Source organism: Urocitellus parryii, unplaced genomic scaffold (assembly GCF_045843805.1).
Source record: "Urocitellus parryii isolate mUroPar1 unplaced genomic scaffold, mUroPar1.hap1 Scaffold_43, whole genome shotgun sequence".
NCBI lineage: Eukaryota > Metazoa > Chordata > Mammalia > Rodentia > Sciuridae > Urocitellus > Urocitellus parryii.
The window spans coordinates 600,864-613,285 of NW_027553833.1; the positions used below are offsets into that span (position 1 = coordinate 600,864).

General features: G+C 52.7%; 1 pseudogene; it reads left to right on the forward strand.

Annotated features, from left to right (window-relative positions):
• The first annotated feature begins 902 nt into the window (after positions 1-902).
• LOC144252457 (paired box protein Pax-8-like) overlaps positions 903-12,422 on the forward strand; it is a 42,282-nt pseudogene continuing 30,762 nt past the window's right edge.

Genomic DNA, 12,422 nt, shown 5'->3' on the forward strand with positions numbered 1-12,422 from the left:
GAAACAGGAGAGGCAGGTGAACAGCAGTTGGCATCGCCGTACCCTTCACGTGCCAGTTCTCCGCCTGTGTGGATGCTGCAGGGGAGGAAATCCTGTGTTTCTTTCTGGCGTCCTGTTTGTTATGGATCTGCCTGGTTCCTGGGGCTGAAGTGATGGAGCCATGCTGCTCTGAGCAGAAAGCCCTTCCAGAGTGTGGGCGGGGCTCTCCCTGCACAAGTCCCTGAAGTGCGTGGGGAAGGGGAAGGCATCTGTCATGGAGTGATGGGCAGGACCCTCAGTGTGGCTCTCGCTCCTTCTGGGGCTGGCCCTGGTGAAAACATAAGCCAGGGAAGTCCCTGTCCTGCTGTGTTCTCGTGGGTCTTTTCTTCCAGCCCTCCAATCCCTCCTGTAGGAAATCCAGTTTCCATGGAAGTGGTTTAAGTGTTGCATCTCCTCCTGGCCAGGCGTTCACTGTGGGTGCCCCTTTCATTCTTGCTGACGTCGGGGGAATCTATCTGCGCCTCCCGCCATGCAGCGTGACCATGCTTCCGGTTCCCTCCATCGCTCAGGGCAGGTGGCTCTCCTCCTAGGTCTCCATAACTGCATGCGAGGGAGAGAGTTGGACAGCGACATGGCTCAGGTCCTGTCCATGTTGAATGCTGGCGCCTTCCTAAGGCACCGAGAATGTCAGAAGGGCAGGTTTGGAGCGAGCTTCAGCATTAGGGACAGGGATGGCTCTGAGGACCCTTCGCAGCCCACAGGGGAGAGGGAGAGTGGGCAGGTTTTCCAGGGCCTGTGGGAGGGGGGATGTCGCCTGAGGCCAGCCTGAAAGGCCACAGAAGCAGGATGGGCACTGGGAAACATGACCGAATCCTCCTAGGATGCCTCCCTACACCTTGCATTGGTTGTTCTCTTCGTACTTCATGACCTGCATCATCATCAACAGCCACATCTTCATGTCCATCTTCCTGGCCATGGTCTACAACAACAACCTGCAGGTAAGTGCCTGAACCTGGAGCTGGGGGCCGCCGGGAGGTGGGAGCGCCTCTGCTGACCCTTTGGAGGTGTCCCTTATTGTTTACTTGGGTGGAGCTGAGGGCTCCTTTGACGTCTTGCTCCTTTCTGCTCCACGGAAGTCTCTTACCAGTCTTCCTGGTGGGGCTCAGGATGTATCTGAGGAGATCCGAAGGACAGTGGTTAGCCAGGATACCCACCCTTTTGTGGCAAAGCTCCTGGCTCTGCTTGTTGCTTTTAATGCCTCCTGAAGCTCATGGCTCTTTGCAGTGTGCATGTGCAATGGGACTGGGGATATTCTCCAAGCTTCCACCCATCCCCCTCAAATGGAAGGGAACACTCTAGAGCCAGCCCTGTGTGCTCTGCTTGTGACCACTGGCCTCCTGGGGGCAGAGGCTGGGCAGAGGTTTCTGAGTGCCCGGGTGGTAGGGAGCTGCATTTGCCTGGAGCTGCCCAACGCCCAGCCGTCCCACTCCCTCGCTGCATGGACCTTCTTTTACTGTAAAACTTACTGCACAGAGAAACCTTTCCTGAAAGGTCAGTTTTCCTTCTGGCTCTTGACTTTTTGGTCCTGTTTTGAATTTCCTGTTGCTGAGGGGTGTCCCCACTGGGGGCAGGTAGAAAGCTGGGGAGAAAGACAGGGCTTGTGGTAGAGGGCAAGAGAGCAGTGGAACTGAGTCTCAGAGCTGGACTTTGAAGACATTTGGCTCTATCAGGGTCCCAAGGAACCTCGGGGCCTCCTGGCGCCAAGGCCAGGCCTCCCCTGGTGGAAGAGGCTGCTCCTCAAGGTCTGGGTCTCTCTTGGCTTGAACTGCTGGACAAACAGTTGATGTGCCTCCTATGCCTCGAAACCAGCCCTCCTTAACATGCATCATCCAGCACACATGTCTTAGATGTGCTTTTTGTGCCTGGAACCACCCAAGGTTCTGCCGAATCCACAGTGACTGAGACCCTTTAAGCTGGTACCTTCCAGCTGTGGGAGTCCATCACCTGGTTGCTGTGTTGCGGGACAGCCTCAGGGAGCAGTAGGACTGAGCGCAGAAGCTGGACTGCTGGTTCTAACCTGAGGGGCGTTGTTGAGTTTCCTCCCCTTCTGGAAAGTTCCCTGTGGTCAGACCAGATGGCAGCTGTAGGAGTCCAGCTCCCACAGGGGGTCTCAGGAGACGAACAGATGGTGAGGAGTCGTTGAAAGGGGGTGGAGAGACAACGCAGACACCAAGATGAAGGTGCTGAATCCAATCTTTACTTGTGAAGTTAATCATATATACTTTTCATTTTGGCAGGCTCACAGTACTTTGTGGTTACAAAACAGAAATCATTATTCAAAGAAACAAAGTATTACATAGCTACAATTAGAATAGAAGAATGTATCTTGGCTTATGCATAAGCAAGCATTTTTTACTTTCAGTTCACTTTGCTTTGAGTTGTTTCCACTTAGTTTTTAATAATAGTTAGAAATGTCCCAGACTACTGGCCTACACCTTGACTATTCTTTCTTGACTAGAATTGGTGCCACTGTTATGGTAAGCGGTTAACTTTGAAAGAGAGGCTACTAATTTTAATCAAACAAGAGCAAGAGCACAAACCATTGTGCACAGGAACAAGATCAAGTTACCCATTACTAAGCACTAATCTGTCTTCTTAACATTAATTCTTCTTCTTTAGATTTTAATTTAATTTCTCAAAAACTTCCTCGACTGTTTTTCCTACAGGGGGTTTCTCATTAAACATTAACAATTTACGTTCCACAGTTGAATCATTGCATTTAGAGCAAACAGATCTATTCTTTAGAAGTAGTTGCATTAATTGCGAAATTCATGCTTTTTCCTTCATACTTAATGGTCATATGAGAAGTCACAACTAGACTTATTAAAGGAATACAAAACCAAACCAGCCCATTCCCAGAAACATACAGCGCTCCTCCAGAGGATGGACGCCTGGCGCCATCCACCTCAGTAGGGCCTTGCCATTGCCTGAGTCAGGGGAGGCGGGCAGCAGGCAGCCTCAGCTGTCTCCTCGTCTCTCTGGCTGTCTTAATGGAGCCCTGTGTCCCTCTACCTGTGTCTCTCTCCCCTCAGTGGTGCCCCAGCCCCTTCCTTTCTGGAATCCTTCCTCTGGGGCGGAGTGGAGTCTGGAGCCTTCTGCTGTCTGTCTGTTTCTCACCACAGATTGTCCTCCACGGGTTCCCTCATTGACACTTGGTATCTGTGACTGCAGGAGTGGTCAGCAAAATTGACGTGGAGCAGGGAAGGTGACGTCCTGCTCATTGGCTGACCCATCAGTGACTCTCCCTTAACTCCTCCTTGACCTCCACGTGTTTGGTGTTGAAGAAACGGACATCTTCTTGAATCTTCTCTTAAAATACCCAACTCTGCTTTTCTAAAAACGGGGTTTGAAAACTTGCCTCCCTGAAATGTCCCCAGGTGCTGGAGGCATTCCGCCTTCTGAAGGTCAAGGTGGGCACCGAGGTTGCGGTGAAGGAGGCTGCGTGGAAGCAGCTGGTGCCCGACATCAGCACCTCCCACCTGACCTGGCCTAGAGGTGGTTAAGGCCAGAGGGGACTCAGGGATGAGACTGTTGTCACATTGTACTGAGGAGGAAACTGAGGGACAGAGAGGCCCTCCTTAGGGCAGAGCAGGAACTCCCTCCCAGGACTGGGTCTCTCTCTGTGACCCTGTGGTGCCTCCCAGAGCCTGGCAAGGGTAGAATGAGGGCTGACCAAAACCAAGGGAGTCCTGGCTGTGGCCTGTTCTGAGTGAGCAGGACCCAGTGGGGGGAATGAGAAGAAGGAGTCTCCCTCACCTGTGGACGGTGACTGGAGGACCAACACACACACACACACATACACACACACAGACACACACACGCACACACACAACACGTCTCAGGCTCCTGCAGGGCAGGGTTGGCCTTGAGAGAGGCCGCCTCCTTAAAATTTGCAGCCGGCTTGCTGGTTGTCTTCATTCCAATCCTGCATACATGACACACACAGCACTGTTGCACAGATGCGCACATACAATGTGTGTGTACACACTGCTCTCCTGCACACACATTAAACATACTGAACCATGTGTGTGCGTGCACATCAAACACTGTCCTAGGTCCTTCTCCACGAAGGCCCTAGAAGCCCCTGCTGTTATAGATGCCCAGACACTCAGCTCTGAAATCACAGGTGCAACTGAAGAGTCCCAGCTGGACCCGCAGTTGCTAGGAGAAAGTGGTGGTAGGTGTGGTAGGGCAAGTGGGAGTCCCCTAGACACAAGGTGACTGACCTGTGACCTCCCTGGTCTTGCAACCTATGATGCAAAGGAGCTCCAGTATCCCAGCCATGCCCACCATGCCCGCCATGCCCACCCTGCAGATCCAGTCCCTTGTTGATGTTTTGGACACAAGTGGTCACTGAGGCCCTGTTCAGACCTTTGGGTTCAGCATTCTGGTTTTCAGATGAGGTTGGAGGACAGTCAGTCATTGGGCAGTGTCAGCCCCTACCATTACTCTGGGGTGCGTGCTGGTTCTTCCTCCCGGGTGGACAGTGGCAATAGCAGCAGGACCCATCCTCTCCAGAATTTGGTCTCTCAGGTCCCCTGAGGACCTGAGGATGGACATCAAGGACGGGTGGCTGAGGGCTGTCTCGAGCAGGCTCTTCTGCTCAGGCCATGAGAATGTCCTCCCTAACATCTGCCTCACCCAGAATTCCCAGGAGCTCCACGCCAGGGGGACCCTCAGCTTTGGCCCCACAGCCTAACAAGCAGCATGCCCCAGCTCACACACTAAAAACTGAAGAGTAAACACGGAAGCCAACCACAGCTGCAGATTGCCCCAGCACCCGCATGAACGTGTTCACAGCTATTACACCAATATGCTGTCATCCTGGACCTCTTGCACATCCGAGCAGTCAGGGTCAGTGGAACTTCCATAAACCACTGATTCTCTCCCAGGGAGAGCAGAGATACCCATAGATGAAACCTAAAACACTAGCAGGAACAAGTACTTTTATAGATAAAATACCTTTAAATTCAAGGTGCACATTTTTCTATTTAGGAGCCACTACACCATTTTCCCCTTAGGATCGGGGATCTGATTGATCAGCACATTACAGTTTTGCCATGTTGAGCTCCCTGTTCTGTAACACTCTGTGCAGAACACATACCTTCCAGGTGCCCCATGTCCTGACAGGTGTCGGAATAGCGGTGTCAGCTTGAGGCTGGATTTGTCTGATGGCCACATAGTGATCGTAGCCCCCTGATTATGTGAAATGCTGAGCTGGACCTGCCTCTCTCCCTCAGAAGGAATCCCCAGGATACCTTCACTCACCTTTGCTTTTCCTAACCAAGGCCCCCTTCATTCCAGGCATATGGTAGAGCAGGTGTGCAGTGATCTTTTAAGGAACTCAGGTGCTTTGCTGGAGCACAGTCCATCTCAGAGTGTCCTGGGCAAATTCTCACCTTGACCCCTACCATCTCATTTACTCTATTCCTATGACACCCTCTCACCCAATTATGCATCCCCTGGCTGTGCAAACCCTGAGTTCCAACTCCGAATTGCTTCAAAGAGTGTAATTACGTGACCGTTCAGTTCAGTAAGTAAATGTCTACTGGGCCCCTTCATGGGGCAGGCATGGCATTGGGCTTTGGGGTTACAGAGCTCAAGATCCATAGTCTCTGCCTTCACGTTGACATTCAAAAGAGAGAAAAGCAAACTGGACTTTTAGCCACAGTTGGAGAGAGAGCAGAAAGACCTCAGTCTAGACAGATTGAAAATGCTGAGCAAGGGTGGAGGGAAGCGCTGGGCTGGGAGCCATCCCGTGGGACCCCAGCAGAGATGTGTGTGCCCTTGGGAAGGACAGCACTGGGGAGGTGGGCATGGTCCAGACCTGCTGCCGGGGCCCTTTACAAGAGAAGCCAGTCCTTGGCGTTGACTCTAAGCTGCTGTTATAAAGTCTCAGGCCTTTCACTGACTTGTACGTGAAACTTCCACCCTGGCTTGACCTAAGGCTTTGGGGGTTGGAATTTTCATATTCTTTTTAGCTCTCTGCCAGAGCCACCTACCTCCTGGCTGTGCCCCCTGGGCTTGATGATGTTTTTTATTAAGTAGAACAGCTGTGGCAATAATCTGTGATAGCTAGATTATTCACATCATCAAAATGTTCCAGTTTCTGTCTTCTCCTGGCCCTGTTCCAGAGAAACTTCACCTGGTGATTTTCCAAAATCATCTTAGATTCCTGTTTGCACTTTCTCTTAATCCAATCATTAACAAACATTTGGGGGCCAACTGCTGGTGTCCAATCTGACAAAACTATCTCACCTCCCTGACCCCATTTCCCACCATTTCTGTGTGCAGACCCAGGTTTCAGCCAACTGGTCCTTGTTTAAAACACTCCCACCACTGGGCCTTTGCCCATCGGATGCCAGCAGCCTGGACCACCATCCCTACGCCCTGCTCCTTCCACAAATGCTGCTCACGCTCCACCTCTCCACCCTCAGCCCCCTTCAACCTTCAGTGGCCATCCCGTCTGACTTGCCATTACCTGGCACTCAGTACTTGTAACAAACCAAGCTTGTCACTCGGCTTTTTCCAGTGACATCCTACCTCTAAGCCTAGATAAAACACCTTGTTAAGACCCAGCACCTTACACAAAATCCAATCTGGAGTGAGGACTGTGAATGTCTGTGTTGATAATTTTCACCTAATTCTCTAATAACGAGCTTTATTGTTTTACTGGTTGACCTAATTTGCCCACTTGAGTTTTGTCTGTAGTTTTCTCAATGTGAAGCGCACCTGATCCTTTCCTGTGATCTTGCTGTAATTACTCTTCTAGTTCCTTTACCATGAATGAAGAGCAGGGGGCTGAGGAAATGAGGAACAAGGCTCTTTAGAGATGCTAAGGCAGCCATCAGGGCTGGAGCTGCCCCACTATGTCCCCTCCCTGGTCCTGGGGCATCTTTCTGGCACACGAGCCAGGTGGCACACAAGCCTCAATGCAGGGTAGCCAGGTGAGGTAGCAGCGTACCACAGAAGCTGCACACACACAGATTTGTGCAGCTGACCCTGTAGGGCACTTGCCTGGTGGACATGGGCATCAACCTGGCAAGGTGGTTAGTTAGACTTCAGGTGAGGGCACCTGCGAGGACCAAGGGTTGCAAGGTTCTTGTAAGCACTGAGTAGAGTATGGCTAAGACTCCAACCATGTTCGGCGCATAGTAGACAAATACTCGGTACTTAAAAAATATCTGTCATGTGGAGGAACCGCCTTTCCTCCTCTGTCTCTTCCTCCACTCTCTTCTTTGTTTTTCTTGGCTATAGAGAAGGGTTTTTTTTTTTTTCAATTTCATCTCTAATCTAGCATCAGAAACCCCTAAGACCTGTTAGTAAATGTAAGACCCTGGAAATCTGCATCCTTCACAAGCTCCTGTGGATGCTTTTGCGGGCTCTGTGATTTGAATATCTGGATTTGGATATGGTTTGTCCACCCAAGGTTCATGTGAACATAAGGGCATTGAGAGTTGGTAGAAACTGTAAGAGGTGGCACCCTGGCACGGGAGAGGTTGGTCCTCCCAGGACCAGATTAGTTCCCTCGAGAGTGGTCTCTGACAAAGTGAGACCCGGGATGTGGTGGGTCGATGCAGCATGAGCACCTCAGCAGAGATGGGCAGCCTGACTGTGCACTTTTCAGTCTCCAAAACCTTGAGTCAAAATAAGCCTCTTTTCCTTATTAGGTGCCCAGTTCTGAGTATTTTGTTTTAGTGACACCGAACAGACTTAGAAAATCCACTTTTGAGAAACTGATCTAGAATCAGAGGCCCAGTGGAGGCTAGCCGGAGGCCTGTCCCCTGTAGAGACTCCCATGAAAGTTCACTAAGTACACAGCCCTTCTCCTTGGACAATGTCTCCTGCTTCCAGAGACTTCCATCTGGTCATGGGCAGGTGCATATCAACCAGGATGTAACCTTAGATTTGCTTGTAACTGGCTATGCACAGCCTACTTACCCCTCCAAGATGCTGCTCTTGTCTATGAGTGGGGCTCCCAGGGCCACCTCCCTTGTGGGCTGTTGTGACTTCCAGCCCTGCTGCAACCGAGGCCCCATGAAGGTTTGCTAAATTGGACTAAACAGGAACCGCTTCCCCGACAGCACGTTGACAAGTCCTGTGGACATGCGGCCAGTGCAGAGCCCCCCTGCAGACTGGACCCATGTGGGAAAGGTCTGAAAAGGAGGAGAGCCTGGGTGTCCTGGCAGCCTGGGGGAACCCAGCCCAGCAGGCAAGGGTGATGGCTGCCTGCCTGGGGCTTTGTTACGCTGGTTCATTGATATTCTTCCATTAAAGAAGAAGTTGGCCACGTGATGGAAGGGTCAAGAATGGAGACCGGATAGTGGCTCCGTGGGGAGGTCATGATGTCAAGAGAAGCAGGTGCCCTGAGGGAGGGTGAGATGTGAGGTAGCCTTCAGGCCTTTCCTTCTCACTAACCTGGCTGCTAGGGAGCCACTTGGGGGGAAGGGGTGGAAGGCCAAACACCCTGAAAAGATGTCCCCTGGGCTTTCCCTGCAGGTTGAGAAGGGGTCCATCTCTGCATTGGTTGGCTAGGGCTGCCGTGACCTAGTACCACCAACTGGGGACTTTAAGCAATAGCATTCATTGTCCCATAGCTCTGGAGGCCAGAAGTGTCCAATCCAGGTGTCAGCATGAGGGGCTTCTGAGAGCTGTGGGGGGAGTTGGCTCCTTGCCCCTCCCCAGCTTCCAGGGGTGGTCTGTGGTGTCCGCCGGCTCCGGGAACATGACTGCAGTCTCCTCCCTGTCTCGCTGTCGCTGGGTCCATGTCCTCCTTTTAACAAGGGCATGGTCACGCTGGATCAGGGCCCATTCTAATGGCCTCATCCTAATGCCATCATCGGCTAAGACCCTGTTTCCAACAAGGCCACATTCTGAGGTTGGGAACTACGCTAGGAATGGGAGGGACACAAATCGATGATAACAGTCTGAGTGTGGCATGTCATTGGCTCAGCCCCCACTGGGCCCTCAGCTGCTCTGGGTCCTGGTTTGGGACTGGCAGAGAGAGGACAGGAAGCCAGTACCTGTTCTCCAGGACCTTCCCTGTTGCCCCCACAGAGCAGAGGATTCTACCTCACAAACCCAGAACCCCAGTGAGAGCCTCAAGTGTGGGTTCCATGCTTAAGAATGTAAAAATGACGAGCAATCACACTGACAAAGAACCCGCGGTCGCCTTGGTTCAGAGCACAGCCCACTCCCTCTTGCCATCCCTCCCTCCACTGTCAAGATGGCCCCAGCCAAGATGGCCCCACAGGCCTCCTGAGGTGGCAGAATGGACACGGGCCCAGGTCAGAAGACATAAGGTCTGTCCTGGCTCTGCCAGGAAGTGGACCTGTGGCCTGAGATGGACAGGTCAGCTTCTTTTCCCTCTGGGGACTTTCTGAGAAGTGTGCTGTGTGGTCACTGTGCACATGACTGCGTGCTTCTCTTGACTTCACTCCTGGATTGTCTGCTGGCCACAGCAGACCAGGGGGCCCACTGTGGGGGCCTTCCCTTGTCTTCTTACGGTAGGGCCACTTCTCTACCAGGGCCACTTGTGGTAGTCTGCTACTTGGGGCACCTGCACGACATATCCCCACAGAGCACGTCTCGCACCCCTTCTTGGGGGGGGGGTGTGGCCTCTGTTCCCAAGCCTGAGGGCAGTCCTGGAGTTGTCAGTATTAGGACGGGTGGGATCAACTGCCCTTTGGAGGTAAGGCACCACCAGCATGGTCACAGGTGACAGGGCCGGCCAAACCAGGCCTCCCAATTCTCAGCACCCGGGTTCCTCCCTGAGCGCGCAGCCTCAGGTGTGTGTCCCTTCCCGTTCCCCCTGAGCCAGGAGTGTGGCTTTGAAGTGGGAGACCCACTTTGCTATGGTGCCAGGTTCTGGGGAGACTGTCAACAGGCGTGGAAAGCACAGATGCAGTTTGGTCGCAGATCTGACTTAGGGTATTGCTCAAAAAGCTGTTCATGCGTCGGCCCCCCGCAGGCGGGTGACCTGTACCTAGTGGTGCACGGGAACAGATCTCTCTCACACACATGCAGCGGGTCACCCACACAGGCACTTGCTGTCTCTCTCAGGCTGAGCCCGCTGTCCCTCCTCCCTGAGCTGGTCACTAGTGACACTTCAGAAGCCAAGAGCCCTGGAGGGAGAGCACAGCTCACGTTATTCAGTTCCACCCTCTTGAAAAGGCAGTGTCTGTGTCCTCTGTCTCTGCGTCCTGTGACGTCACAACTCCCCCACTCCTCCCACCTCTCAGCCACCACAGGCACCCCAGCTACAGATGGCATTTCCTTCCCATCCCCTCTTCCCTTTCCTCCCTCCCCGCCCCACTTCTCTCCACTCTGGTGTTCCCTTGTCCCCACTAGGCCCTCTTCTAGCCAGCTCTGGCCTCCCTCCTTGTCCCCCTCTGGGTGACGTTTAAAGCTGTGCTCACTACACCACATTTATAGCATGGGACCTCTGAGCCAGTGGTTCACAGGATCATATATGTGACCCTAGTTGTTCATGATAGCGCATGTCATGGGGACCTGGATGGTCCACTGACCACCCCCACAGGGTCACACTCTCACTCCCAGCCAGCGGGACGGTACTCCTCAGGGCTTGGGAAAACAGGAGATAGCACGGGAACGGATTGGACATGTCGAGGTTCCCAATGTCAAGGTCATTAGCCTGTAAGACAAGTGTCTCGAGGGCCAGGACTATCTTCCACTCTGAAACCATCTCCCCGCCACCTCACACACCTACTGGCATTTTATCAGGGTGGGTGCAGCGTCCCAACCACAGGCCACCAGGTCAGGGGCACACAGCACAGTGATGTGCATGGATGCTGGTGTGAAAGTGTGTGTCCAGCAGGTGTCCCTGCTCGCTCTGAGCACAGCGCCCAGGCCTGGCTGTGCAACCAGAGGGTCCCTGCAGCCGAGGGGCAATGCCAGGAGTCTGCAGGCCTCCAGGAAGCTCAGTGAGAAGAAGTCAGAGAATGACCTCCAGTAAATCTCCAAGGAACATCTGCCAGCAAGCTCATGGTTAATTCATCAGTTAATAATTTCAGTGCCTAACTATTGACATCTACTGAGTGGATATAAACTGGACGCTCATCAGAGGAACTTTTTAAAACTACAGTTTTGGTGACATCACTCCAAAAGGCTGGGTCAACTGACCCAAGGGGAAGTTCCTGAGCTCTGCTGGCCCTTCCAGTGGGAAGCAGGAGAAGTGGTGTTCTGCGCCCTGTTTGTTGAGCTGCACCGGGCAGTAAGGCGTGGCCTGTCCAGATCAGACCTGAATAAGAGACACAGGCAGAGGGCCATGGGTGGGCCTCCTCAGGAAGGGGAGCGAGTGTGTCTCCAGCTTGGGAGAAAGTACCCAGGCTTAGCCACAAAGAAAACATGGCCCATCTGTTGTTTGGCCCACCATTAAGGATTTAAGAGAGCCGGCAGAAATCCTTGGGAGACCCCAAAGGCCAGCCTGCCCAAGGACCCCTCCTGGACTCTGAGAAGCCTCTGGGTGCCACATGTACCTCCAGCTCTTTGGCTCCTGTATGCCTAAGGCTTGCAAAATGGCTTCCTCCAGAGCAGGCCAGGCCGCAGGTCCAGCACTGCTTCTCGTGGGGAGCTTAGAGGGCTGGTGACTTTTGCAGCAGCTACATCTCTGGAAACACACACCCTGGGGTCCTTCCTGGGAGGGAGGTGACAGGGTTAATCCCAGGGCTGTGGGAGGCGGAGAGAAAGGCCTTGAAACCACCCAGTGAAGCCAACCAGATTAATAGAGGAAGAGAGAGGGGGGTAGACCATTAGGAAGACAAAGAGAAAATCATGCTGGAGCAATAGAAAGGTAAATCTAATATCAACTAGGGAAAAATAAATGGAGATTAGGGCAAACAAATTAGCTTTAATGGGTTCAATGCTAATACATTGTACCTGAAGAGTCCGAAAATTCCAGGGCTGGACTGATCATGTCCTTGACCTTGACCATAGTGTTGAGCTCCCTGGCAACGAAAACTGGAAGCCAGTTTCTTTTATACCAACTGGACAGTGGCAGACTTGAAGGGGCAGCATTGCCACTCAGAGCTGTCAAAAACTCCCCTCAGTGGGCTCTCTGGTTCTCAGGAGGAGCAGTTTGCACTCTTATCCACTGTGCCCCCCAGCTTAGCCTGGCCCTCATGGATCTTCCCCTGAATGCATGTTGACATCGCCCCAACTCTGCTGGAAACCATGAGGACAGAGTCTGTCCCCCCGCTCTCCTCCATAGAGCCTTTATCGCCAGAGTTAGAAGGACAGGTCTTCTTGGCTCAGAATGTAAAGACCTCCATTAATGACAGTTTCCCCGCTGGTGTCAAATGGAGAGAAGGCTTCTTATCTCAGCAGAACATGCTCCCACAGAACACACCACCACATCCAAGTGT